Raw genomic sequence first — 24,580 nt, 5'->3', positions numbered from 1 at the left:
TAAGAGATAGAGACCATCCTGGCCAACATGGTGAAACCCCATCTCTACTAAAAATACAAAAATTAGCCGGGCATGCTGGTACACACCTGTACTCCCAACTACTTAGGAGCCTGAGGCAGGAGAATTGCTTGAATCTGGGAGGCGGAGGTTGCAGTGAGCTGAGATTGCACCACTGCACTCCAGCCTGGCAACAGAGCGAGACTCTGTCTCAAAAAAAAAGAAAAAGAAAAAATTGACATTGTACACATTATGTTATAGGAACGCTACATTGTGATTTGCCCCAAAGGGGGTTGCTGTCTGTTTGTATGATACACTTGTCTGGACTAATTCTGTGGAATTTGTCTCCACTACAATGTGAGGCTGCTAATGTCTGCACTCACATTTTTTTAAAGAGACAGGCTTTCTAGAATTACTCTTGTTTCAGCATATTTTGTCAGCCAAAGATTAGTCAGAGGTTCCGTTCAAACATCTTAAGCCAGTTAGGTCCCCACTCTTTGCTGATAGATCTGTGTATAGTTTGGAGAATGTATTTGCTGTGGTTTGAATATTTGTCTCCTTCAAAACTTGGGTTAAAATACAATCCTCAATGTGACAATATTAAGAGGTGAGGCCTTTAAGAGGTGATTGGATCATGAGGGTTTTGTCCTCATGAATGGATTAATCCATTCATAGATTAATGGATTAGTGGGTAAATGGATTAATGGGTTATTATGGGAGGGGAACTGGTGACTGTATAAGAAGAGGAAAAAAGACATGTGCAAGCATGTTAGCATGTTCATTCCCCTCCCCACATGATACCCCATGCTACCTTGGAACTCTACAGAAAGTCCCTGTGTTAGTCTATTTTGCTATGAAGGAATACTTGAAGGTGGGTAATTTATAAAGAAAAAATATTTATTTGGTTCATGGTTCTGCAGGAGGTACATGAAGCATGGCACCAACAGCTGCTCCTGTGAGGCCTCAGGAAGTTTACAGTCATGGCAGAAGTCAAAGGGGGAGCCAGGATGTGGCATGGCAAGGGAGGGAGCAAGAGAGAGAGGGAGGAGCTGCCAGGCTCTTTTGAACAACCAGATCTCATGTGAACTCACAGATTGAAATTCACTCATTACTGTGAGGACACACCAAGCCATTTATGAGGGATGCACCCCTATCACCCAAACACCTTCTACTAGGCCCACCTCCAACATCAGAGGTCACATGAAACATGAGATTTATAGGGGACAAAACAGTCAAACCATATCAGTCCCACCAGCAAGAAGGCTCTCACTAGATGTGGCCTCTTGATCTTGGACTTCTCAGCCTCTGTAACTGTAAAAAATAAATTTTGTTTCTTATAAAGTACCTGGTTTTGGGTATGTTGTTATAAGTAAAAGAAAACAGACTAAGAAAGTAATCAAAGTTTAGGCTTTCAAATCTTCCCTAGCTCTTATTTCTTTTGAGCCCTTTCAGGCCTTTTCTACATGTGTGCACAGTCTTGCAGTCATCCAGGAATGTGTGAATAGCTCTAGTCCTCTCTGGCCTCTTCTACACGTGTGTGCAGCTTTCCAGTAAGTTTGGGACATATGGAGAGCCTATCAAGGTTCTCTATGTCTGCCTCATTTTTAACATCTCCTTGTTAAATTTCTGGTTAGTCTGCTGGTGCCTTGCTTTCCCCCAACCAGGACTGCAACCTCAGGGTAGCTGAGTCATTGTCCTTTCCTATTTGTTTGATACCTAGATTGCTACTGTTTTTGACAGAGTTACTGGATATAGGGCTTTTTGCACTCTGTTTCAAGTAAAGTGAGTTCAGTTCCCCCGGCAGAAGACTGTAGAAATAATTGTCCCCGAGAAAGACTTTCAAATACTGACGTTTAAGAGAACCCTAACTAAAAAGCTGGCACATTGCCTGATTACTGGACAATCAACAGTTCTGAAAATGTGGTCCATGGACCTCCTGGGGATCCTTAAGATTATTTGGGGGATCCAAAATATCGAAAATTATTTTTATAATATTTTATATCCTATTTACTTTTTTCAGTGTGTTAATTTTTGCACAGATAGTCCAAAAGCAATGATAGGTAACACTGCTGGTCCCTTTAGCATGAATCAAAGCAGTAGTACCAAACTATACTAGTAGTCACTTTTTTCTTCACTGCCATACAAAGAGTCATTCAAAAGTCACTTGGGGCCAGGTGCAGTGGCTCATGCCTGTAATCACAGCACTTTGGGAGGCCAAGGCAGGCGGGTCACTTGAGGCCAGGAGTTTGAGACCAGCCTGGCCAACATGGTGAAACCCCATCTCTCTTAAAAATATAAAAATAGCCAGGTGAGGTGGCTGATATGGCACCATTGCACTATAGCCTTGGTGACAGAGCGAGACTCTGTCTAAAAAAATAAAAATAAAAAGCCACTTTGGCCAGACACAGTGACTCACACCTGTAATCCCAGTACTTTAGGAATCCTTGGCAGGTGGATCACTTGAGGCCAGGAGTTCGAGACCAGCCTGGGCAACATGGTGAAACCCCATCTCTACTAAAAATACAAAAAAATTATCTAGGTATGGTAGTGCATGCCTGTAGTCTCAGCCACTTGGGAGGCTGAGGTATGAGAATCACATGAACCCCAGTGGTGGAGGTTGCAGCAAGCTGAGATGGCACCACTGCACTCCAGCCTGGGTGACAGAGTGAGACTCTGTCTCAAAAAACAAAACAAAACAAAACAAAAAACAGCCGGGCACAGTGACTCACACCTGTAATCCTAGCACTTTGGGAAGCCAAGGTGGGCAGATCACTTGAGGCCAGGAGTTTGAGACTAGCCTGGCCAATGTGAAACCCCATCTCTACTGAAAATACAAAAATTAGCCAGGTGTGGTGGCGGGCACCTGTAATCTCAGCTACTCGGAAGGCTGAGGCAGGAGAATAGCTTGAACCCAGGTGGTAGAAATTGCCGTGAGCCGAAATCGTGCCACTGCACAGTGAAACTCCATCTCAAAATACAAAAACAAAATGCCACTTTTACTGAAGAATCTCCTTGCTGAAGTAGTAAATTTATTAATTAAAAAAATTCTCCACCCTTATTTACATGAGTTTTTAGTATTTTGTATGATAAAATGGGAAGCATGCATAAAGCATTTGAGCAATTATTTGAGTTTGTGAGCTTCGGTAACTGATTTTTTTTTTAATGTCTTCCCCCATCATCCAGGCTAGAGTGCAGTGGCATGATGATGGCTCAATACAACCTTGACCTCCTGGGCTCAAGTGATCCTCCCACCTCAGCCTTCCAAGTAACTGGAACCATAGGAATGTGCCACCATGACTGGCTAATGTTTTTTTTTTTTTCTGTAGAGACAGTGTTTCACTATGTTGCCCAGAACTCCTGGGCTTAAGCAATCCTCTTGCCTTGGCCTCCCAAAATGCTGAGATTACAGCAATGAGACATGGTGCCCAGTCTGATTTTTTTTTTATATATATGTAGGAAAACCATTTTTCTTTGAATTACTGATAGACAAAAAATGAATATTCAGACTTGGATATCTGGCAGGCATTTTCTTAAAAATTAATAAAATGAGCCTGTCATTCCGAGAGCGTTTGTTGCCAATGATAAAATTTGAGCTTTCAAGCAAAATTTAGTATTTTGGAAGTTTATATCTGCTTCTCAATATTTAAAGATGCTGCCAATAAGATCGATGATAATGATATTTTTGATATTATATAAAGAATTGTGCTGCAATCCCAGCTACTTGGGAGGCTGAGGCAGGAGAATCACTTGAACCTGGGAGGTGGAGGTTGCGGTGAGCCAAGATCGCACCACTGCACTTCAGTCTGGGCAATAGCATGAGACTCTGTCTCAACCAAAAAAAAAAAAAATGTGTTAATATTGAAAAGCCCTGCATATCACAGTGAACCAGTAGTTTCCAAAAGACCACTTCATGGTGTAACAAAATCATATATGGGCCCATCTGATAGGGGTTTAACATTTAAAATGTATAAAGTACTCAACTCAATAGCAAGAAAGCAACCCAGTTAAAAAATAGGCAAAGGACCTTAAAGGACATTTCTCAAAAGAAGATATACAAATGACCAACAGGTACATGAAAAAATGTTCAACATCATTAATCACTGGGGGGGAAATGCAAATTAAAACCACAATGAGATATGATGTCACACCTGTTAGAATGGGTATTATCAAAAAGATGAAAGATAAGTGCTGAAGAGGATGTGGAAAAAAGGGAACTCTTATACATTGTTGGCAGGAATGCAAATTAGCACAGCCATTATGGAAAACAGCAAACATAGAGGTTCCTCAACAAACTAAATAAGAACTCCCATAAAACCTAGTAATCCAACTTCTGGGTATATATCCAAAGAAACAAATCAATATGTCAAAGGGATATCTTCACTCCCATGTTCATTATAACATTATTCATAAGAGCCAAGCTATGGAAACAACCCACAAGTGTTCATCAACAGATGAATGGATAAAGAAAATGTGATTATATATATATATATACACACACACACACACATATATATATATTCCCCAATGGAATACTATTCAGCCTTAGAAAGGCTGTCATTTGTGACACATGGATGAATCTGGAGGACATTACGCTGAGTGAAATAAGGCAGACACAAATACCATGTGATCTAACTTATCTGTGGAATCTAATGAAATTGAATTCATAGAAAGTAGAATGAAGGTTACCAGGGTGATGGGGATGGGAGGGAGAGAATGAGGTGTCATTGATCAAAGGGTAGAAAGTTACATAAAAGGAGGAATAACTTTTGCGATCTATTGCACAACAGGGTGCCTATAGTCAATAACATGTTAAATATTTCAAAATAATAGAGTTGGCTGGGTGCAGTGGCTCATATCTGTAATCCCAGTGAGAGGCAAGCCAGCTGGACTTCCTAGGTCAACTGGGAGACTTGGAGAACTTTTCTGTCTTACAAGAGGATTGTAAAACCCACCAATCAGTGCTCTGTAGTTAGCAAGAGGATTATAAAATGCACCAATTAGCACTCTGTAAAAATGCACCAATCAGCACTCTGTAGTTAGCAAGAGGATTATAAAATTCACCAATCAGCACTCTGTAAAATGCACCAATCAGCAGGATCCTAAAACGTAGCCAATTGCTGGAAGAATTGAAAAAAGGGCACTCTGATAGGACAAAACGGAACATGGACCGGGAAAAATAAGGGAATAAAAGCTGGCCACCCCCTCCTACAGCCAGCAGCGGCAACCCCCTGGTGTTCCCTTCTGTGCTGTGGAAACTTTGTTCTTTCACTCTTCACAATAAACTTTGCTACAGCTCACTCTTTGGGTCCCTGCCATCTTTAAGAGCTGTAACACTCACTGCCAAAGTCCGCGGCCTCATTCTTGAAGTCAGTGAGATCACAAACCCACCAGAAGGAACCAACTCCAGGCACACTAGCACTTTGAGAGACCAAGGTAGGCGGATCACCTGATGTCAGGAGTTGGAGACCAACTTGGCCAACATGGCGAAATTGTATCTCTACTAAAAACATAAAAATTAACTGGGCATGGTGGCACGCATCTGTATTCCCAGCTACTACTTGGGAGGTTGAGGCACGAGAATCGCTTGAACAAGGGAGGTGGAGGCTGCAGTGAGCCAAAACTGCACCACTGCACTCCAGCCTGGGCGACAGAGCAACACTCTGTCTCAAAAAAATAAATGAATAAAAAATAACAGAGTAAATTTCAGATGTCTTTACACAAAAAAAGATAAAGTGATGGATATGTTCATTTGTTTGATTTAATCATTCCATGTTTTATACATATATTAAAAGATCACACTGTACACTATAGATGTATACAATTATGATTTGACAATTTAAAATATTAATGAATTTTAAAAAGAACAGCTTTCTGGCCGGGAGCAATGGCTCATGCCTGTAATGCCAGCACTTTGGGAGGCTGAATCTGGCGGATCACGAGGTCAGGAACAAGACCATCCTGGCCAACATGGTGAAACCCAGTCTCTACTAAAAATATAAAAAATACAAAAATTAGCTGGGTGTGGTGGCACGTATTCCCAGCTACTCCGGAGGCTGAGGCAGGAGAATGGCTTGAACCCGGGAGGCAGAGGTTGCAGTGAGCCAAGATCGTGCCACTGCATTCCAGCTGAGCTACAGAGCAAAACTCCGTCACAAAAAAAAAAAAAAAAGCAGCTTTTTATAAAAATGATTTGCCTATTACCTTTTGAGTAGTCTGATAGTATCATCTGTAAACCAAAACAAAAAAACAGAAAACAAAATTAAGTGTGGGTAAAGATATATACTCAATGTGAAAAATAAGTTAATGGATTTAAATGTAACAATGAGAAAAATTTATTGACAAGTGTTCAGATTCCATAGTGCAACTAACCTTTAAGAAACCAGTATTTATTAAATTTTGGTGTGGTGTCAAAGATGAATATCCATAATTACCTAAAAGGGTTGTTTTTTAAAATGCCCCATTTTCCAACTAGAAATTTGGATGAAGCTGTCTTGTCATCACATACTTCAACCAAAAATAAATGTGTATCAACACAGAATGAAGGCAGAAGCAGATATGAAAATCTTCTTCTGTTAGGCCAGACATTAAAGAGATTTGCAAATACATAAAACAATGCCACTCTTCTCCCTTTTTTTGTTTTGTATACTATATTTTTTAAATAAAATGTTACCTTAACAAGCAACAGCTTTATTTTAGCTATTTTATTTTACTCTTTTTTTTTTTTTTTTTTTTTTTTTTGAGACAGGCTCTCCCTCTGTTGCCAAGGCTGGAGTGCTGTGGTGTAATCATAGCTCACTGCAGCCTCTAAATCCTGGGCTCAAGCCATCATCCCACCTCAGCCTTCCAAGTAGCTGGGACCACAGGCATGCGCCACCACACCTCGCTAATTTTTTAAATTTCGTAGAGGTGAGGACTCACTGTGTTGGCTAGACTGGTGTCGAACTCCTGGGCTCAAGTGATCCTCCTGCCTCAACCTTCCAAAGTTCTGGGGTTGCAGGTGTGAACCACCATGCCCAGCTGTTTTCATTAAAGTATTTAATTTTTTAAAAATTTCTAATATGGTAAGTATTTGTAGATTTAGTCCACTTAAACAGAAGCTCTTTGTGTCCTGAATAATTTTTAAGTATCTAATGGAGTCCTGAAACCAAAATGTTTAAGGATCACTGCTTTGGAGGTCACAATATACATCCTTAACTTATCATCATCTTTGGTTTTATTTTATTTTATTTTTATTTTATTTTTTTATTTTTTTATTTTATTTTATTTTATTTTAGATAGAGTCTTGCTCTATCTCCCAGGCTGGAGTGCAGTGGCTCTATCTCGGCTCACTGCAAGCTCCGCCTCCCAGGTTCCCGCCATTCTCCTGCCTCAGCCTCCCGAGTAGCCGGGATTACAGGCACCTGCCACCACGCCCGGCTAATTTTTTGTACTTTTAGTAGAGACGGGGTTTCACCGTGTTAGCCAGGACAGTCTCAATCTGCTGACCTCGTGATCCGCCTGCCTCGGCCTCCCAAAGTGCTGGGATTACAGGCGTGAGCCACCGCGCCCAGCCATCATTGTCTATTTTTAAGATACTACTTTGTGGGCATATAAGAATTTTACAACAGTGTACTTCCAATTGCTACCCTCCCAAACTTTATGCTCTTGTTGTCATATATTTTACTTCACTATGCCAGAATCCCCACGTTATATTGTTACTTTTACTTTAAACAGTTGAGGCACCCAGGGACATGTACTGTTCAGCACTCAAGAAAAACTTTGCTGTTCACCTGTGACAAGTGCAGTTGCCTGAGCGCCTCCAGGTGCAGGGCTTTCAGGATCCGCCTTGGCTTTAGAACTGAGGACATGATTTCTGTGCCAATGACTGAGCATGGCGGCTTACTAGGGCTTGACCATTTCGGCACAATGCAAGACTCCTCCAAAGGGCTTGCTTTGCTATGAAGCTCCTTACTGGGTTGCATAGGATTTTGTCAGCCCTCCCTGCCAAATTCTGCCTCCTCTTCCACTCTTTTTACAGGTGTTCAGTTTACATCGCGGTTTGAAGCCTTCCCCTGCCAAATTCTGACCCTCTTTTTTAACTTTCATGAACATTATCCTCAATAAGCCTCTTGCACTCCTAACTCTATCTCAACATTTGCTTCCTAGGGGACCCAACTGACTAACAGTCTTCGTTTTTCAAAAAGACTTTATTTGGTATTTTACAAATTTCTTCCTGCCGAATTGAGTTTCTACCTGGTATCATTTCAGCCCTTCAGCCTAATGGATTTCTTTTATCATTCTGTGTAGTTTCAGTCTGCTAGAGGCAAAATGTTCATCTCTAGCAGCTTTTGTCAGTCTGACGTTACTTTGTCTTCATTTTTGAAGACTGTTTTCGCTGGATACAGAATTGTAAGCTGACAATCTTTGTCTTTCATCATTTCGAAACTGTCATTCCATTGTCTTCTGGCCTCTACTGCTTCTGGTGAAATGTCCAACATTTTTCTTGTACTGTGCCTCTCTGTGCATTATGTCTTTTTTTTTTTTTTTCTCTGACTGCTTTCAAGATTTTATCATTGTCTTTGGTTTTTAGCAGTTGATGATAATAAGCCTATATGTGGATTTCTTTGCATTTATCCTGCTTGGGGTTCACAGAGCATCTTGGACTTGTGGGTAGATATAGTTCGCTGATTTTGGTAAATCTTGGCCATCAAATCTTCCAATATTTATCTGTCCCATGCTTCCTTCTTGTGCTGCAATCACATATGAGTTAAACTATTCAATTCTGTCTCACGTATCTCAGAGAGATACATGTAACAGACAGTCTGTCACATTTTTTGAAATCAGCTTTATTAAGGAATAATTGACATACAATAAATCACACATATTTAAAATGTACACATCCATGGAACCATCACTGGTCAAGATAGTAAACATATCTATTACCTCTAAAAGTTTCCCCATACTCCTTTTTACACTTTCTCTCCTGGTCCACTGTTTCCAGACAATGCCTTCTCTGTTTTCTTCCTTTTTTTTTTTTTTTTTTTTTTTAAACAGAGTTTCACTCTTCTCACCCAGGCTGGAGTGCTATGGCACAATCTTGGCTCACTGCAACCTCCAACTCCCAGGTTCAAGTGATTCTCCTGTCTCAGTCTCCTGGGTAACTGTGATTACAGGCATCTGCCACCATGTGCAGTTAACTTTTGTATTTTTAGTAGAGATGGGGTTGAGATGGGGTTTCACCATGTTTGTCAGGCTGGTCTCGAACTCCTGATCTCAGATGATCCACCTACCTCGGCCTCCCAAAGTGTTGAGATTACAGCTGTGAGCCACCACGTCTGGCCCCCTTCTCTGTTTTAGATAACTGTTGATTAGTTGACATTATCTAGTGTTTTGTATGAATGGAATAATATATACTGGGAAATTGGGCTTCTTTTACCTATTGGAGTGGCTCAGATTAAAGCCTAACCATATTTTGTATGTCAAGGATGTAGAAGATGTTTCCCAACCTGTGTTGAGATGTTTCTCTGTTACTGCATGTATCAATAGTCTGTTATTGTTTTTACTTAGTAGTATTCCATTATATAGGTAGAGCACAGTCTATCCATTCACCATTACATGGACATTTGGATTGTTTTCAGTTTGCTGTTACAAATAAAGCTATGAGGAACATTCGTGTACAGGTATTACATAGAGATAGATTTCATTTTGGGTAAATACCTAAGAGGAGAATGGCTGGATCATATGGTAATTATATGTTTAACTTATAAAGAAACTGCCTCAGTTTCCCAAAGTGGTTATACCATTTTCAATTCTCACCAATTGTGTATCAGAGTTCTAGTTCCTCTACATCCTTGACAACACAAAATATGGTTAGTTTTTAATTTTAACTATTCCAATAGGTGTTTACTGGTATCCCATTGTGGTTTTTATTTGCATTTCCCTAATAATTAATTGTATTGAGCTTTTATACAGTGCTTATTTGCCATCCATACATCTTATTTGTTAAAATTTTGTTTATCTCTTTTGCTTATTTTAAAAATGAGTTGTTAGTATTCTTGTTACTGTTAAACTATATAAAGAGTTCTTGGCCGGGCGCGGTGGCTCACGCCTGTAATCCCAGCACTTTGGGAGGCCGAGGCGGGCGGATCACAAAGGTCAGGAGATCGAGATCATGGTGAAACCCCGTCTCTACTAAAAATAGAAAAAATTAGCCGGGCGCAGTGGCGGGTGCCTGTAGTCCCAGCTACTCGGGAGGCTGAGGCAGGAGAATGGCGTGAACCCGGGAGGCGGAGCTTGCAGTGAGCCGAGATTGCGCCACTGCACTCCAGCCTGGGCGACAGAGCGAGACTCCGTCTCAAAACAAAACAAAACAAAACAAAACAAAAAAAAAAAAAAAAAAAAAAAAAGAGTTCTTGCTATATTTTGGATACAAGTTATTTGTCAGATATCTGCTTTGCAAATATTTCTTTACAGCCAATGGTTAGCCGTTTTCATTGTCACACAGTGTCTTTTGAAAATCAGAAGTTTTAATTTTGATGAAGACTAATTTATCAATTAGTTCTTTTATGGATCATGCTTTTGGTGTTGTATCTAAGAAACCTTTGCCTGGCCAGGCCAGGCGTGGTAGCTCATGCCTGTAATCCCAGCATTTTGAGAGGCTGAGACTGATGGATCACCTGAGGTCAGAAGTTCCAGACCACCCTGGCCAACATGGTGAAACCATGTCTCTACTAAAAAAACAAAAAATTAGCCGGGCATGTGGCGGCCGCCTGTAGTCCCAGCTACTCGGGAGGCTGAGGCAGGAGAATGGTGTGAACCTGGGGAGGTGGAGCTTGCAGTGAGCCGAGATCACGCCACTGTACTCCAGTTTGGGTGACAGAGCGAGACTCTGTCTCAAAAAAAAAAAAAAAAAAAGAAAAACAAAAAATCCTTGCCTAACCTAAGGTCATAAAGATTTTCTCCTGTGTTTTATAAGTTTTGTGTTGTTGTTTCTTTTTTTTTTTTTTTTTTTTTTTTTTTTTTTTTTTTTTTTTTGAGGCAGAGTCTTGCTCTGTCGCCCAGGCTGGAGTGCAGTGGCACTATCTCGGCTCACTGCAAGCTCCGCCTCCTGGGTTCACGCCATTCTCCTGCCTCAGCCTCCCGAGTAGCTGGGACTACAGGCGCCTGCCACCACGCCCGGCTAATTTTTTTGTATTTTTAGTAGAGATGGGGTTTCACCGTGTTAGCCAGGATGGTCTCGATCTCCTGACCTCGCGATCCACCCATCTCGGCCTCCCAAAGTGCTGGGATTACAGGCTTGAGCCACCGCGCCCGGCCCTGTGTTGTTGTTTCTTAAACTTTTTATTTTAACATAACTAGATAAACATACAGCTGTGAAATAATACAGACAGATCACATATACCCTTTATCCGTTTTTTCAGTAGTAACATCTTGCATAACTGTAAGTACAGTATCACAACTAGGAAACTGACATTGACACAATCCTCCACTATTATTTAGATTTCAAGAGCTTTACATGCCCTCATTTGTGTGTGTGTGTAGTTCTGTGTGATTTTGTCATATGTGTGGATTTTTGTGACCAGCACTATAGTCAAGATATAAAACAGTTTTATCACAAGGATCATTTATGCTAACCTTTTCTAGCCACAACTACCTTCCTTCCTTCCCTATCCCTAATCCCTGGTTACAATTAATCTGATATACAACTCCATAATTTTAGTATTTCAACAATTTTATATAAATGGAATCATGTAGTATATAACATTTTGAGGTTGGCTTTTTTGTCTTGGCATAATTATCCCAATTTTCCACTAAGCCTACCCTTTTGCTTAAGCTGGGTAGAGTCTGGTATACCTCATTGCAACCCCAAGTGACTGAAACAGCAACAGGAAAAGCCTCAGGGAACCATTACGCAGGAAATGGCACTGCCTTCTACAAGAAATGCCTTAGTTTCTTTACTTGCAAAATGGAGATAAAATTATGTGCCCTGTCTGCTTCACAAGTCTCTTGGGAGATTCTTCTAGAATAATGAATGTGAATGAGCTCTGTAAAATGTACACTGCCATGTACCTGTTATTGCTAATGATACAAGTTTTGTTTATTTGTACTGCCTCATTGTCTATGGAACCCAGGTCTTCTCCCCTTCGGTACTTCCACTTTCTGGTTTGGGCCCATCATTTCTCACCTGGAGCTTTCTATGTGCTAGATATCCTGACTCGGCACTTTAGGCATCTGTGCTATCCCTATTACAAATATGGTCTATGAATTCCTGACTCCAGCTCTTACTAGCTTTGTAGTGTTGGAGAAATAATATAACATCCCTAAATCCCAGTTTCTTTATTTGTAAACTGGAGATAAAAATAGCATATAGCTCCATAAGTTGTTGTGAGAAATGCCATGCTTATGGTGTGTGCCTGACACACCAGAAGTTACTTTCCCAAGGCCACATGGTCAGTATACATCAGAGTTTGGCTAGAGTCCAAGTTTGTGATGCTAAAGATATCATTCAGGATCACTGAATTCTGTGGTCTCTCAATAGCTTACTTGAGTTTTCTGCCTCACCTTGGTTACATACTCCACAAGATGCCAAGAGAACTGAGTTACTTAAATAATTAAAAACAAAACAAAACAAAACACCATGCTTTTAAGGTCTCTCCCTTGACCAAAGACCTTTGTTTGGTTCTCAATGCCAGGGACTCTCTCTACTACTCCAGATTAATTATGCTAACATTCAAGTCTCCTAACAGTGCTAGACAAAACTTACATGTCAAATATGCCTCATTGCTATGTTTAGCCCATGAGTGCCCTGGCTGTACCTGGAGTTCTGGGCACATACAAAGATGGAGAGGGCTATTGATAGATTGGGTGGTAGAGGGCATTTCCCAGGGAGAAAATAATGGGGGTGAAGACCAGGGGACAGGGAAGCATGATGGTGTATATGGGAAACAGGAAACAGTCCATCTAACAGCATGTTGGCTGCATGAAAAGGGGGAGTTGCAGATGAGACTGGAACATTAGCTGGACTGTGTAAGCCATGAGTGTGGGTCTAAGATGCCTACTTCGTTTAATAGGCAATTGGGAATCCTCAGACACGGTTTGAGAGCTGAGGACAGGGCCATCTGTGCCCCTGAAGGACATCTTGCCTCAGTTTTCACTCAGACTGTCTCAGGGTTTACATAGTCTGGGGTAGACTCTCAGCACTCCCACCCCATGTCCTTCTCCTCATGGTCTGTGGGAGGCCCAGCCTCACTCACTATCGGAGAAGTGCTATCAGCAGTCTCATACCACTGAGATGCTGCGGACTGAAGACCTGAGAAAGCTTCTGGAATGCAACATGACAAGATCTCATTCTCTCCGCTTGTCTACATGGAAATCTCTCTATGCCTCATAGCTGTAAAATGGAGATAACAGCACCTGCTTTAGAGGAGTGCTATGTGGATTAAGTAAGACAATGTAAGAAGAGTGCATAGCATAGGGCCTGGCACTAAGCAAAGCACCCAACAAAGCCTTTGCCCTAGTCTTCCCTCCAGCACATTCCATATACAGATTTGTCCAGTGTATGGGCATCACCTGAGAAGCAGCCACTCAGTTTGTCTTTCAGGAAACACAGCCAATCCGTGGTCACAGAAAGAGATGACTGGAGATTCAGATTTCCAGTACATTAGAAAGCACCTGCAAAGGTACTTCCCTTCACCTCCTGGGAGCCATCAGTGAGCTCTCCAGGAGAGTAGTATGATGCAGAGAAAGAAACAAAGGAGATGGAGATAGTCCTGTTTCTCCTCATTCACGGGGTGAACTTGGGCAGCACCTCCCTTTCTCTGATTCTCAGTTGCTTTGTTGAAATAGGGTTGATGTGAGTGGCCAGTGAGATAATACAGGTAAAGTGCTACATGGTGGCCGGCACTACTAGCTCCTGGTGGGGGCCGATTCTCCCACATGGGTGCCTGTGAGACTCAACTAAGCAGAGGAGCAGTCAAGATGGTCAGAAGCTCCCTTGTTGCTTTCTAGGCCCTTGCTGTGACCCATCCCTCTGGGACTGGCTCTGGTGTAAGGGTAAAGAAGCTCTGTGACATCCATGTGCCATGTCACTTTCCATCTGGGAGCAGAGGCAGGTGCATCAGCTCCTTGGCCCTGTGCTGGTTCTGCTGGAAGGTTTTATAAGAGTACTGTCCAGTAGAAATGTAGTGTAAGCTACATGTGTAAGTTTAAATTTTCTGGTAGTTACATTAAAAAGAATAAAAAGCAGGTGAAAGTAATTGTAATATATTTATTTTGTTTAACCCAGTAGAGGTTGAGTATTCCTAATTTGAAAGTCTAAAATTCAAAATGCACCAAAATCCAAAATGGGCATTGACATGATGCTCAAAGGAAATGCTCGTCGGAGCATTTCAGATTTTGGACATTTGGATTAGGATGCTCAACCAGTAAGTATAATGTTAATGTGTCAAGCCCCCCGTTCCCCCGCTGCAAAAAATCAGTAATTTGAAACACTTCTGGTCCCAAGCATAGAAAAGAAATAGTCAACCCATATATTCAAAATATTATCATTATAATATGTAATCAATATTAAAATATTAATGAGTTTTTTTTATATGAAGTCTTCAAAATACCGTGTGTGTCATAAACACATCATGGAAAATAGTCTTAATTAGGACAAGCCACATTTCAAGAATTCAAATAGCCATTACTATGTGGCGGCTGATGGCTTCCTCATTGGAGAGTTTACGGCTTAGACTCAGCTTCCTGGAAACAGAGCCATGCTGCCATCTGGTGGTTACTTTGTCAAATAACTCCTCAGGCACCCACCCTGGGCTGGCCCCGTCGATGGCAATGAAGACAGAAGTCACATCCTTCCTGCCTTCGGTGCCCTCAACCTAGAGTTCAGAGCAAAGGATGCAAAGTCCCAGAAGAGAAGCCTATCTGCATGCCCTGAGATTTGAAAGTAAAAAGGCTGTAAGATGAGGAAGTCTTTCACAGATGTGGAGATGAGAAGGGGAAATGACCTGCTTGGGGTCTATGTGATAAATACGTAGCTGCCCTGAGGGTGAGGACAGCCTCGGCCCAGCCACCAGAGTATCATACGTAGACCGAGGCAACTGCCTAGAAAATATTGGTTTTGTTTGTTTGTTTTTTACAAAGTAGTGAATCCATTCATGTTTCAAAATGCTAAAGCGAAGTTTCCCATCCCCACTAATCCTAACTACCCAGTTCCCCTTTAGTGAGGCATCACAGGTAATGAATGCTGTGATAAGCATGTACACTTTATTATTATTTTGAGACAGTCTTTTTTTTTTTTTTTTTTTTTTTTGAGACAGAGTCTCGCTCTGTCGCCCAGGTTGGAGCGCAGTGGCGCGATCTCGGCTCGCTGCAAGCTCCGCCTCCCGGGTTCCTGCCATTCTCCTGCCTCAGCCTCCCGAGTAGCCGGGACTACTGGCACTCGCCACCTCGCCCGGCTAATTTTTTTGTATTTTTCGTAGAGACGGGGTTTCACCGTGTTAGCCAGGATGGTCTCGATCTCCTGACCTCGTGATCCACCCGTCTCGGCCTCCCAAAGTGCTGGGATTACAGGCTTGAGCCACCGCGCCCGGCCTTGAGACAGTCTTAAGGCTGGAGTGCAGTGGCGTTGATAGAGACAGGAGGCAGCCAAGGCACGCCCCCACCCTCGGACCTCTGACCCCACCTTTAAGGCTGAAAAACCAGACTGCAGGTCCAGATGAAGCCCGCCCTTGCCTGACTGACTCTGAATACTGCCCACCTGTGCCCTGGGAGGACTGGGTGGGGCCTCGGGAAGTTCACACCGTTTGTAGCAGGAGGGACCTGGCCTTTCCTGTTCCTATGTGGTAACCTGGGATTCATTCGGTGAGGTGGAGAGCCTGTTAGCAGGACTCTATCTCACTTCGCTGAATTGTTTTTCCTTTGTGCCCAATAAATTCCATTCCCCCTCACCCTTCAAAGAGCCTAATCATTCCTGGTTGTGCGACAAGAACCTGGTTTGTCCTACAACCGCGTGATCACAGCTCACTGCAGCCTCGACCTCCCAAGCTCAAGGGATCCTCCCACCTCAGCCTCCTGGGTGGTTGGGACCACAAACATGAGCCACCACACGCGGCTAATTTTTTGTATTTTGTGTAGAGACAGTTTCACCATGTTGCCTAGGCTACTCTCAAACTCCTGGGCTCAAGCAATCTCCCCTCCTTAGCCTCCTAAAATGTTCAGATTACAGGCATGAGCCACCATGCCCGGCCCCACATATTATTTTTACATGTGCAAGTATATCTGTGGAATAGTTTCTTCAAATGGAGTTGTTGGACCCAAGGATATGTGCCTCTGTAATTTTGATAAAGAATATCTTTTTTAAAAATCAGCTTTTAAAGATACAATCTACATATAATAAATTCACTATTTTAAGTGTACAATTTGACAAATGTGTATAGTTGTGTAACCACCACCACGATCATGATGTAGAACATTGCCATCACTCCAGGAAGTCCCCTAGTGGTCCTTAGCAGTGAATTTCCCCACTCCCACCTCAGCCTCTGACAACTACTGATCTGGATTCTGCCCTTATAATTATAGTGGCCTTTTCCAGAACATCATAGAAATGCAATAGAAAGTAATCTTTTCTGTTTGGATATTTTCACTTTGCACATAGATTATGCAGTTCATTCATATTATTGCGTGTATGATGTATCAAAGTACAGCAGATCCTAGAATAATGTTTTGTCCAACATTGTTTTGCTATAATGTTGACAAGAAAAAAAAAATCGATTCTCTGCTGAGGCCACTGTCTGTGTAATGTTTGCACATTTTCCCCACACGTTAGATCTATCCTCTTAACAAAAATTTAATTATATAGTACCATGTAGTTAACTGTAAACACAATGTTATACAGCAGATCTCCAGACATTTTTTTATCTTGCATGACTGAAACTTTATACCTATTTCCTATTTTTGCCTTTACCTGTATTTCCTATATTATACCTATACCTATATTTCCTATTTCTCCCTACTCCTAGCCCCTGGCAGCCACCATTATGGTTTCTGCTTTGATGAGGTTGATTACTTCACGTTCCTCATGTAAGGTATTTGTCCTGACTGACTGACTTCACTTAAGCATAATGTCCTCAGGGTTTATCCATGTTGTAGCATATGACGCTATTTCCTTCTTTTTTATCCCTGAATAACATTCTGTTGTATGTGTATACCACATTTTCTTTATCCATTCAGCTATTGGATATTTAGGCTGTTTCCACCTCTTGGCTACTGTGAGTAATTCTCCTCTAAACTTTTTATATAGCGAGAGAAAGATTCTCATTATGGTTAAGAGTCCTTGCTTTCTGTTTAGAGGTATTATTTTGCTATGTACTTCACGTGGGGAAGATTGCTTTGTTGGTTATACCTTTGAATTCTTATCATCATAGGTCTGAAGCTGCGTTGGACCAGGAACAGATTACTGCTGCTTATTCTGTAGAACATAATCAATTAGAGGCCCATCCAAAGGCAGACTTTGTCAGAGAATCAAGTGAGGCAGAAGTACAAAAGTTTTTAAGCAGATCTGTGGAAGATGTTAGACCTCACCATACTGATGCAAATAATCAATCTGCTTGTTTTGAAGCACCTGATCAAAAGACCTTACCCACTCCACAAGAGGAGCGGATTTCAGCTGTAGAAAGTCAGCCTTCCCGGAAAAGGAGTGTTTCCCATGGATCTAACCATATGCAAAAACCAGATGAGCAGAGAAGTGAACCATCTGCAGGCATTTCTAAAGTAACCAGCAGATGCATTGATTCAAAAGAACCAACAGAAAGGCCAGAGGAGAAACCAAAAAAGGAAGGCTTTATATGATCTTCCGAAGGACCAAAACCTGAAAAAGTATATAAATCTAAATCAGAAACTCGTTGGGGCCCACGACCAAGCTCCAACAGACGGGAAGAAGGTAATGATAGACCTGTGAGAAGATCAGGTCCCATTAAAAAACCTGTGCTTAGAGATATGAAAGAGGAACGGGAACAGAGGAAGGAGAAAGAAGGAGAAAAGACCGAAAAGGTGACTGAAAAAGTAGTTATAAAGCCTGAAAAGACGGAAAAGAAGGATCTTCCTCCTCCCCCACCACCACCTCAGCCACCAGCACCGATTCAGCCACAGTCAGTTCCACCACCAATTCAACCAGAAGCAGAGAAATTTCCTTCAACAGAAACTGCAACTTTGGCTCAAAAACCATCTCAGGATACTGAGAAGTCTCTGGAACCTGTGAGTACTGTTCAGGTAGAGCCTGCAGTTAAGACTGTAAACCAACAGCCTGTGGCAGCACCAATAGTCAAAGAAGAAAAACAACCTGAGAAAGTCATCAGCAAAGACCTTGTTATAGAGAGGCCTCGACCAGATTCAAGACCAGCAATTAAAAAAGAATCAACTTTACCTCCCAGGACCTACTGGAAAGAAGCTAGAGATAGAGATTGGTTTCCAGATCAAGCATACAGAGGTCGAGGCCGAGGTGAATATTACTCCAGAGGTCGAAGCTATAGAGGTTCTTATGGAGGGCGTGGCAGGGGTGGTAGGGGACACACTCGAGATTATCCTCAGTATAGAGACAATAAGCCAAGAGCAGAGCATGTACCCTCAGGGCCTCTCAGACAGCGAGAAGAAAGTGAAACACGGAGTGAGAGCTCCGATTTTGAAGTTGTCCCCAAAAGAAGACGACAGCGGGGTTCAGAGACTGACACAGACAGTGAAATTCATGAAAGTGCAAGTGACAAGGATAGTTTAAGTAAAGGCAAACTTCCCAAAAGAGAGGAACGGCCTGAAAACAAAAAATCTATGAAGCCTCAATCTTCTTTCAAGCCTGATAATCATGTTCGAATAGATAATAGACTGCTAGAAAAGCCTTATGTAAGGGATGACGATAAATCTAAACCAGGCTTTCTTCCTAAAGGAGAGCCTACAAGGAGAGGCAGAGGGGGAACATTCAGGCGTGGTGGGAGGGATCCTGGAGGCCGTCCATCACGCCCTTCCACTTTACGAAGACCAGCTTATCGGGACAATCAGTGGAACCCAAGGCAGTCAGAAGTTCCTAAACCAGAAGATGGAGAGCCACCAAGAAGACACGAGCAGTTTATTCCTATAGCAGCAGATAAACGACCTCCAAAATTTGAGCGAAAATTTGACCCAGCTAGAGAAAGGCCTCGAAGGCAGCGTCCTACCCGACCACCAAGGCAAGACAAACCACCTCGATTTAGACGGCTAAGAGAGAGGGAGGCTGCTTCAAAATCAAATGAGGTGGTAGCAGTGCCCACAAATGGCACAGTTAATAATGTGGTTCAAGAACCAGTTAATACGATTGGGGATATTTCTGGGAATAAGACACCAGATTTATCTAATCAGAACTCTTCAGATCAGGCAAATGAAGAATGGGAAACAGCTTCTGAAAGCAGTGATTTCAATGAGAGGCGAGAGAGGGATGAAAAAAAAAAATGCTGACTTGAATGCACAAACAGTTGTAAAGATTGGAGAGAATGTTTTACCGCCAAAGAGGGAAATTGCAAAGAGAAGTTTTTCAAGTCAGAGACCAGTAGATCGTCAGAATCGACGTGGCAACAATGGTCCACCCAAATCAGGAAGGAATTTCTCAGGTCCTAGAAATGAAAGGAGAAGTGGTCCACCATCAAAAAGTGGGAAGAGAGGGTGAGTACTTTGTTTTAAATATAGTTGCTTCTGCACCTTTAAAGAAGCTTAAAAGTAGAGTTCCTGTTTGAAGAGCCAGTCTAGATAAAGGACCAAAAAACATTGTTCTTCCCAAATGCTTTAATTCTCTGTTCTCAAAGTGTAAGGGTGCTTAAGGAAGAGAGGCTTAAGGTGTCTTAGGAGTCTTTCCCTGCTAAGTTACATTTTCCAGAAGAGTCCTCTTGGAAACTTGTAGCTTTGGGAAAATGTACGCATCTAGGGAGGGACATGTACGGTGTCCTTATTTGGTAAGTATCTGATGAGTAACCCTCCCTTCTTTCTCAGTTTCCCCATAAACCTCTAGTGCTACACAGGTGTCCTCTGAGGTTTAAATTAATGTTATAACCATATACTTTATCACTCAATACTGGTTTCTTGAGAATTAGTGTTGAACATTAAGGATAAATTGTATTCTTATCTTGGGTTGCGAATCTATAATCAACAATCATCTATAGAGAGGCCCAGAAAACAAATCCCTGTTCTACTGCCAAGGACACCAGTAACATAATTGCCATAGCAATGGATTTTTTTAAAGAAGAATTTTTCTCAAGCTAAACTTGGCCTGTTTTTTTAAGTATTAAGATGTTGGGCTGGGCGCAGTGGCTCACACCTGTAATCCCAGCACTTTGGGAAGCTGAAGCACGAGGTCCTCACACAAGGTCAGGAGATTGAGACCATCCTGGCTAACACAGTGAAACCCCGTCTCTACTAAAAATACAAAAAATTAGCCGGGCATGGTGGCAGGTGCCACCGGGAGGCAGAGCTTGCAGTGAACCGAGATCGTGCCACTGCACTCCAGCCTGGGCCACAGAGCAAGACTCCGTCTCAAAAAAAAAAAAACAAAAGACGTTGGTTATAGTAAGCTAGTATTGATTTCTTTAGTATTAGAAAGCATTATAAAGTAGCAGTTAAGATTCAGAATGCCTAGGTTCAAATCTAGGCTCTGATACTTTCTAGTTGCTTCCCCTTTGCATCCTCGCCAGTAAAATGGGGAGAAAATAGTAGCACTTAATGTGTGAAGATACTATAATACTTGTGATGCACTTAATACTTGGTATATAGTAAGTAGTCATTATTATGTGTGTCCTGCTTTTAGAGCAATTGCCAGGTTTGCAGCCTGAGCTGATAAGAATTTAAGAATTTATTTGGACTGTATGGTATTAATCTGAGTTCCTTAGGTTTACATACTTAGCACTTCAGGTTACTATACTCGTAAGGTATATTTGTCTATTTTCTGTTGATACAACTAAATACCTGAGACTGGGTAATTTATAAAGAAAAGAAATGTATTTCTTGCAAATCTCTTGGCTGCAAAGTCCAAGGTTGAGGGGGCTACATCTTGTGAGGGCCTTCTTGTTGGTAGAGACTCTGCAGAGTCCCAAGACACCATGCTTATCACATGGTGAGGGGGCTCACAAGAGATGGCAGAACTGGCTTTTATAACAGACTCATTCATGATAACTAACCAACTCCCTTGATAACCCATTCATTAACCTGTTAAGGATCAATCCATTCAGAAGGGCAGAGCCCTCATGACATAATCACCTCCCAAAGTTCTCATCGCTCACCACTGCTGCACTGGCATTAGGGACCAAGTTTCCAACACATGAACGTTTTCTTTTCTTTTCTTTTCTTTTTTTTTTTCTGATGGGGCAGGTGGGGGGTGGAGTCTCACTGTCACCCAGGCTGGAGTACAGTGGCACAATCTCGGCTCACTGCAACCTCCACCCCCCTGGGTTCAAGCATTTCTCCTGGCTCAGCCTCTCTAGTGGATGGGATTACAGGCGTACACTACCATGCCCAGCTAATTTTTGTATTTTTAGAAGAGACAGGGTTTCACCATGTTTGCTAGGCTGGTCTCGAGCTTCTGACCTCAGGTGATCTGCTCACTTGAGCCTGCCAGAGTGCCGGCCCCACACATGAACTTTTGAGGGATATGTTCAAACCACAGCATTAGAGAAGATATTCTTGCTGTTCCAGATAATTTAGAAAGAGGAAATTTTTACTTGGAATTTGATTCCCTTAAAATTCCAAAAGAATCAGGATAACCAAAATAAATAGAATAGTTTATTTCCTGTAACCAATTAGAATTTTAAGTAACAGTACTCAAAGTTTTGATATGATTTTTGTGCCATGTAAATCTCAACTAAGTAGCAAGATTTTTGTGCCACCTAGATAGGTAGCAACAACTTTGAACCTATGGAAATGGCAGTGATGATTATAATTAAATGTTTTATAAAAGCACCATGTAGAAGAAATGAACTCATTCTTAAAATGTTTGAGGTTATGACCAGGGACATGGTAAGCTTTTATCTTGAGTAATACTATAGGCTAGGATGAAAATGTATTAGTAAACCCATTTCCCATGATCCTTTTCACTTGGAAATTTTAAAAAATCAACCTGAAATTATTCTTTTAGGAAATAAGAACTGTAGGGGATACATTTGGTTTGTGAAGTGAATTATTTCTATATTAAGGTTTTTAAAATAATTATATCAATGTGTAAATCTGATTACTTTTTTTAAATCTACATAGTTGTAAATATAGAATGCTTTAAAAAAATTTTTATTTTCATATGCTGCCCACTTTTGGAGAGCATCCATTTGTGAATACTTTGAACTTGCTTGGATCACAGAAATGTTCTATAAACAGTGTTAATTAGCTCATTTATAATATGATAGACAGATTCTTTAAGAACTTCAGGTATAATTAGAATTCTAGAATTTAATTGCTGGAAAGAACTCTAGGGAGCTAGTCTACTTTCTTGGGAAACCCAGTTTTAGTAAGGTTGTATTCAACAAAAGTCACTAATGCTTGTTTGGTTACAGTTAGTTTTCTATCCCAGCGGTGTTTCATCTTAGAATGAACTTTAGAAACTGCCAATAAGAGCATTTTTCTTTTGTTCGGATAGGTGGAAATAGTAATACCTCAAGTCATCTTTTTGTAGGCCGTTTGATGACCAGCCTGCAGGCACAACTGGGGTTGACCTCGTCAATGGCAACTCTGCACACCATCAGGAAGGAGTACCTAATGGTACAGGACAAAAGAACTCCAAAGATTCTACTGGGAAAAAAAGAGAAGACCCCAAACCAGGTCCTAAAAAACCTAAAGAGAAAGTGGATGCTCTGTCTCAGTTTGATCTCAACAATTATGCAAGTATGTCTTAGGTTTCTTTCATTTTATTTATTTATTTGTTACATTTTAAAATGTAGATGCCACAATTAAAGAAGTTTTCCAAGAAGGAAAGAGTTGGACATTCAAGGTATACATAGTGGCTGATTATGAAACACTAACTAATTGAACTTAAACTAAAATAACTCCAGCTTTTAGTGTAGCCTTGAATGCTTAATAAAATTTTTGTTAAAAATAATCCAATAGCATTGCACTGTTCTTCCAAAAAAGAGGAAGAAAATTAAGTAAACACTCTAGTTTGCCAGATTTGAGAAAGCACAGAAATTTGATTCTTAGTTATATTGGTATAGATGTATTATTAAAAACAAAAGGAACTAAATGTTAAACTCGGTGAATTATGTCCTTGGTAAAATTGGTGTCTAAGATACGGCAAATACAAAATAAATAATAGGACAAGAGGCAGTGTCACTGTGGATAACTGGGAAAGCCATGAAGTAATAGAGGATCAAATGTGAAGGATAATACAAGCAACAAGAAAATACTAGATGAGGAAACAGACAAGGAGTATCTGTGTATAGACATTTATACATGTGAAATGTACTATTTGCCATTCATTTGGATGAAACTGGAAATACTGAATAAAATCGAGATATTTACTAAGTTAAGACCAGATAGCTCAGATAGTAGTAATAATAGTAGTAATAGGAAAGTTGGGTTAGTTGCAGTTATTCTAGTATGAGAGATGTAGATGAGGTTTTTCTTTCATCTGCCTAATGGTTATTTGTACATATTAAGCCCTGATTTGAGCACAGCTCATGGACATTATTTTTTGACCAGTGGTTCTCAAAGCGTGGTCCCCACGTCATCAGCATTACCTGGAAATTTGTGAGCAATGCAAATTCTTCATTTGTTTGTTTGTTTGTTATGAGACAGAGTCTTACTCTGTTGCCCAGGCTGGTGTGCAGTGACATAATCTCGGCTCCCTGCAACATCTGCATCCCAGACTCAAGCAATTCCCCAGCCTCAGCTTCCCGAGTAGCTGGGACTACAGGCATGAGCCACCATGTCCAGCTAATTTTTTGTTGTTGAAGAAATGGGTTTTCGCCATGTTGTCCAGGGTGGTCTCGAACTCCTGAGCTTAAGCCATCCGCCCACCTTGGCCTCCCAAAGTGCTGGGATGACAGGCGTGAGCCACTAGGACCGGCGCAGTGGCTCAGGGCTGTCATCCCAGCACTTTGGGAGGCCGAGTTGGGTGGATAACCTGAGGTCAGGAGTTTGAGACCAGCCTGACCAACATGGAGAAACCTCGTCTCTACTAAAAATACAAAATTAGCCAGGCATGGTGGCGCATGCCTGTTAAAAAAAAAAAAGACGTAGCAAAAACAGATAAAAACTATATTTCTGAAGTGGTGATAGAAATTAAGCTATTCCCTTCAACTCATTAAAGTTATCTTTAAGAGTTAGTCACCTTTAGTTCTTTTTCCTGGTAACATTATTTTTAAGTAATATGCCTAACCTAAAATGGTAAAAAGAAGAGGGCACTGGAAACTAAAATGTAGTGTTCAAATTTTCCATAAATGATACATGTAGTTGGGTGAAATAAGGAAGTTGAAATAATAAGATAGGCTTTACACACACACATTTTAGTGTAAGTGAAAAACTGAGATGATATTAGAATTATGATGAGGTCTTTCCATCAGTCTGAAGTAATGTGTGCATGACATCCTTTGAAATGTTTGACTCAGACATTTCA

The 24,580-nt window shown here is 41.2% G+C and overlaps 1 protein-coding gene and 1 long non-coding RNA gene across 4 annotated transcripts in view; one reads left to right on the top strand and one right to left on the bottom strand.

Moving 5' to 3' along the window:
* Positions 1 to 24,580, top strand: part of ZNF169 (zinc finger protein 169) — a 133,263-nt gene that overhangs the window by 25,148 nt on the left and 83,535 nt on the right. For all 3 annotated transcript variants that reach the window (XM_073021434.1, XM_073021433.1, XM_073021435.1), the window contains exons 2-3: positions 17,397 to 19,656; positions 22,643 to 22,851. The gene's annotated coding sequence lies outside the window, so the exon portion shown is untranslated. The remainder of the gene's footprint in view (positions 1 to 17,396; positions 19,657 to 22,642; positions 22,852 to 24,580) is intronic.
* Positions 1 to 24,580, bottom strand: part of LOC140712903 (uncharacterized) — a 74,095-nt gene that overhangs the window by 14,344 nt on the left and 35,171 nt on the right. The gene's annotated exons all lie outside the window — the stretch shown is intronic.

This window comes from Chlorocebus sabaeus, chromosome 12, assembly GCF_047675955.1.
Source record: "Chlorocebus sabaeus isolate Y175 chromosome 12, mChlSab1.0.hap1, whole genome shotgun sequence".
In the NCBI taxonomy this organism is placed as follows: Eukaryota; Metazoa; Chordata; class Mammalia; order Primates; family Cercopithecidae; genus Chlorocebus; species Chlorocebus sabaeus.
The sequence above is the reverse complement of the archived record's forward strand: the minus strand, read 5'-3'. Positions and strand labels throughout refer to the sequence as shown.